This window comes from Canis lupus, chromosome 21 (genome assembly GCF_003254725.2).
Source record: "Canis lupus dingo isolate Sandy chromosome 21, ASM325472v2, whole genome shotgun sequence".
NCBI classification, from domain to species: Eukaryota; Metazoa; Chordata; class Mammalia; order Carnivora; family Canidae; genus Canis; species Canis lupus.
The window spans coordinates 37,807,290-37,812,566 of NC_064263.1; the positions used below are offsets into that span (position 1 = coordinate 37,807,290).

The 5,277-nt window shown below is 43.0% G+C and overlaps 1 long non-coding RNA gene across 2 annotated transcripts in view; it reads left to right on the forward strand.

Moving 5' to 3' along the window:
- Positions 1-2,204, forward strand: part of LOC112667668 (uncharacterized) — a 53,324-nt gene extending 51,120 nt beyond the window's left edge. For both annotated transcript variants that reach the window (XR_003141232.3, XR_003141230.3), the window contains one exon: positions 1-2,204. This exon is cut by the window's left edge and continues 1,705 nt beyond it. This is a non-coding gene — a long non-coding RNA (uncharacterized LOC112667668).
- The last annotated feature ends 3,073 nt before the right edge of the window (positions 2,205-5,277 follow it).

A 5,277-nucleotide genomic window follows, 5' to 3' on the forward strand; every position in this document is an offset into this window, starting at 1 on the left:
GTAAAAGTTTTACTTTGGGAAAGTTTGCCCACATTGCATGCTGCCCTCTCTCTACAGGTCTGGATTGTAAGGAGTGGCCAAATCCAATTTAACCAACAAACAAGCCAGTAAGCCAGAGAGCTGGCTATTAAGCTACTGTAAGCCCTGGCACATTTGGCTTTACCTCCCCAGTTTCTGTAACATTTCCCATAGTTTCCCGTGGCTGGGCTCACTGATGCAAAATCCCCCCAGGCCCCCAGTTTTTGCCTGTCATCTGTGGAATTAGTTCTTTATGCTGAATTAGTTCTCTATGCTGCTGTTACAAATGATTACAACCTTGGTGGCTTAAACAACACAGATTTATGATCTTATCATTCTAGATATCAAAAGAGCAAAATTGGCCTCATTGGGCTAAAATCAAGTTGTCAGTAGGGCTATGTTCCTTTCTAGAGGCCCTGGAGGGGATAATCTGTTTCCTTACTTTTCCAGTGTCTAGAGGCCACCTGCGTTTCTTGGCTCATGGCCCCTTGCATCGTCAAAAGTCAGCAACGGCAGAGTGAGTCCTCACACCGAGTCATTCCAACCTCTACTTCTGTCATCATATTTCCTTTTGAATTTCTGCTTCCCTCTTCCATATGAGGCAGCCCGGGTGGCTCAGCGGTTTAGCGCCGCTTTCAGCCCAGGGCCTGATCCTGGAGACCCAGGATTGAGTCCCACGTCGGACTCCCTGCATGGAGCCTGCTTCTCCCTCTGCCTGTGTCTCTGCCTCTCTCTCTCTCTCTCTCTCTCTCTCTCTGTGTCTCATGAATAAATAAATAAAATCTTAAATAAAGGACACTTATGATTAGATAGGGCCCACCTGAATAATCCTGGATAATCTCCGTATTTTAAAGTCAGCTGATTTGGGGTGCCTGGGTGGCTCACTTGGTTGGGCATCTGCCTTCAGCAAACGTCACAATCCTGAGATCCTTGGATCGAGCCCCGCATCAGGCTCCTTGCTTGGGGAGGAGTCTGCTTCTCCCTCTTCCTCTGCCACTACCCACCACCCCCCGCCACTGTGCTCTCTCTCTCTCAAACAAATAAATAAAATCTTAAAAAGAAAATAAAGTCAGGTGATTTGCAACCTTAATTCTATTTGCAACCCTTGCCATAGTTCCATGATTTCCCTGGCCCTGTAATGTAACCTATTCATAGGTTCCAGAGATAGATATGTGTATATTTGGGGGCTCTTGTTCCACCTTCAACAACCCTTATCCATTATGCCCTGCTCTGTGATTCTAAACCCGGATTTAGAATTTAGTAAAGTCCCTCAGATACCAGGCTCGAGCCATCTTCCTTGTGATGGTGTCCATGAATCTCGTGCTGGAGGAGTTGGTCTCTGGTCTCCCCAGCTCCCTTCACCTCATTTGACCTTTATATAAAATGACCCGAGGTGAGGTGCCATACACTGAGCATGCAAGTACTCTGGTTGCTCTGCTCAAACTGGTGGGTAGGAGAAATTTTTTTTTATTTCTTCACATTCAGATTCTTTGTTGTGATAGCTAGCTAATAGATCAAGTTTTTCTTTGATGAATATTTTCAAACATAAGAAGCTTATCCGTCCATTCTACGTCCCAGCCTTATCTGATAGTACTTTCATTAACTCGAAACTAACCGATTAACTCAGGTACTAACTCAATTAATGCCTGAGGACAGTTTACACAAACTACAATAATCATTAGCTGCCAGTTCCTAAACCTACTCAGAGGTGCCTGTACTGTTTTAGATATGTACAGAAAGACACACTCATACCTTCTTAGATACATGCGTGAAGAAACACTCATGTACATGCACAGTGATCATTGTAGTGGGGAGAAGATCTTAAACAATCTATTAAGATGTGCTAGATGTCCACAGGATGACATATGCAAGTGTTGCATGACTATATTGTACCCCTAAAACTAATATAGCTCTGGGTGTTAACTAACTGGAATTAAAATAAAAATTTAAGTAAAGAAAGATGTGCTGTATATCATCTTATCTTAAGGGGAAGGAAACATTTATTGAGAACCTGCTTTGATGTTGAAAACTTTATATTTGGGACGCCTAGGTGGGTCAGCAGTTGAACATCTGCCTTTGGCTCAAGGTGTGATCCTGGGGTCCTGGGATGGGGTCCCACATTGGGCTCCCTTGAGGACCCTGCTTCTCCCTCTGCCTATGTCTCTGCCTCTCTCTGTGTGTCTCTCATGAATAAATAAATTTTAAAAGACTTTATATCTTAAACTTACTTTAATTCTCATTATAATGCAGGAAAACAGCTTTTATGATCTCCCTTTTACAAGTGGGATAATTACAGCCCCAAAAATCACACAGCTAGTAAGATTTGAACATTTCACACCTGGACTGTTTCTAAAACGTTTCTCAACTTTTTTCTTTTCCCTCACTTGACCAGCCTTAAAGCTGGGGGATGAACCAGAATAGAGTTGTTCAAAGTGAGGTTACTGAAGTGAACCCTAGAGTTTTATGGGGGTACTCAGAGGCTCCTCACATGGGAATGAAGGTGCTTGGTAAGAGGCAAGCTGAGTGGGCTGGGCTTTGGGCTCTTCCCACCCTCCATCAGGCCAGTTCTGCTATTATTGGTTCTACATATTGGGATGCAATATAATATTTCAATAGAAAGGAAGATGGGATGGAGTTCTGCTAAAATAGCCTCTTGAAGGCCATTAAACTGGAATCTGACCACCACGTCCCTGTGATTCTGGAAGTCTGTTCTAATTGTCCCCAGTTAATTAACCAGTTTTTCCAATGCCAGTGCCTTGGTTATCCTCTGAATGTGATTAGGGGCTTTGCTCTCTAGAATGAAAGAGAATCATCTCAGCTAGTAAGTGACGCAAGAATTATTAAGGTAGAGTAGCAGCAAGATTCTCAGGCACTTGGCTGCCCCACAGACCGAATGTAAGCTGAGAGCTGAGGGGAAGTCAGATTCGTGTTAAAGACAGTGCTGATCCGGCACTAGAGAGTGGAAGATTCTACAGAAAAGGAACCCCTCACAGTGATGGTAAATGCGGTATGAGGAGGTACACAGATATTTTGAAAATTGTCCCTTTTAGGGACTATATGTGGTTAGGATATCGATATGGTCCCTTCTGAGACGCTGCCTTGCTGTACCACTGGTTGGCTTATCGTGAGTCAATATGAGATTCTCAAAACAAATTCAGTCCCATCAGAGTATCACTTATTTAAATCTGTAAAGGAGATAAGAACTTTGAAAATTTTAAGTCAGCATCTCATAAGCTACAATGTCTGGGTGAGTCACTATCTGAAAGAAGACAAGAGATCATATGTGGAATTTAAGAAACAAAACAAATGAACAAAGGGGGAAAAAGAGAGAGAAAGAGAAGCAAACCAAGAAGCAGACTCTTAACTATAGAGAATTGATGGTTACCAGAGGGGAGGTGGGCAGGGGAATGGAGACCTGCCATAAGGACGGCACTTGCTGTGGTGAGCACTGGGTGATGTATGGAAGTGTTGAAGCACTGTATTGTACACCTGAAACTAGTATTACACTGTATGTTAACAAACTGAAATTTAAGTAAAATATTTTTTAAAAAGAAGACAAAAGATAGAATGAAAGCTACATTTTCTCTTCTTTCAGGGGACACTCTTACCCCCGCTTCTCTGAGTTACTCCTTGGTATTCCCTCAATGAAGAGTACTAAAAATAACTGACATTTATTGTTGGAGCTCTTAAATCTTTACGAGCACTTGAGTCTTTAACAGAGCCTCAAATTGTCCTCCTCAAAACACCTCGCCCCACTTCCATAGTAATAGGATTCCCAAGTTTTAGCTGTGCCCAAAGCTGCCTGGAATTTCCCAGCCTCCCTTGCAGCTAGATGTGACCATGAGACTCAGTTCTTGTCAATGAGATACAAGTTGAAGTGTTGTATGGCAGCTTCCGGCCATTGTCCTCAAAAGGTAAATGGTACATGCTCTTTGACTCTTCTTCACCCCATCCTCCATCCTGCTTCCTGGAACACAGATGTGATGGTTGCCATGATAGTTACCATCTTGGACCATGACAGTGAGGGCCACAATGAAGGAATGAAGAACAGGGAGATGACCTGGGTCCCTGAAGATATTGTGGAGAAGTTCTGTATTTTCTAACTCAGAACTTTGATGTAAAAGAAAAATAAAATATTGTTTAAATCACATTTATTGTATTTCTGATTCTCACAGCCAATACAGATGCAAACTGATACACTCTATATACTAGGAACCATATTATTGTGGTTTGAGAAAACTGGCTGAGTCAGATTAAATCATTTGTGAAGATCATCCAACTAGTAGATGAAGGAATTAGGGTCTGAATCACAGTTTTTGCCAAAGCCCAAATGCTTTCCTCCTACTCAGTGTTCACTCTCAGATCATGAGGGCAATAGTGCTTAAACTTCTCTGGTTGGATGCCTGGGTGGGTCAGTCAGTTAAGCATCTGCCTTTGGCTCAGGTCATGATCCCAGGGTCCCAAGAGAGCCTGCTTCTCCCTCTCCCTTTGCCTGTCACTCCCCTTGCTTATGCTCTCTCTGTCAAATAAATCAAATCTTAAAAAAAAAATAATTTTTAAATTAAACTTCTCTGGTTGGCAAGAACCTTTCAGCAAAGCCCTCTGACAGTATCTGATCATGAGACTACAGTCTTCAACTTGCCTCTCCATCATCTCTTCCAAAAAGTGAAATTGACAGGTCACAAGGGTCATGGTAAGATTCAATTGCACATCACCTTGAGAGTTCTGGGATGTCACAGCAGCCCCCAAAAGCCTGATTTGCATCAAGACTATTAGGCCTTCTAGGAGAAATGATATAGAGGATCATGGGAACTAATGATTGGGACCCTAGAGAGATGGTTGACACCCTTGAACAGAGAGGGGATGATGAAGTAGGCCCTAATCCTGGGAGGAGGGCAGATGCCTGATGCTGGAAAATTAAAGGACTATCTTTTCCCCCTTTTAGAAAAGATTTTGTTTTTATTTTTTAAACTAATCTCTACACCCACCGTGGGGCTCAAACTTACAACCCCAAGATCAAAAGTCAGGCATGCCCCACCTACTGAGCCAGCCAGGCACCCTCTGGGTGAGAGTAGGGTGAGACTAGAGTGGCACTGGGTGAGACTAGGGTGGTACTGGACAGTGGAAAGATATATCCGTCTTATTATGGGCACAAATCACATAGGGAAGGGGTGCTGAGATAGATAGTGTCACCAAGGGAGTTCCAGACCAAATCAAACCTTAGTTAATGAAAAGAGCTTCATGGTTATCTGAGTCCAA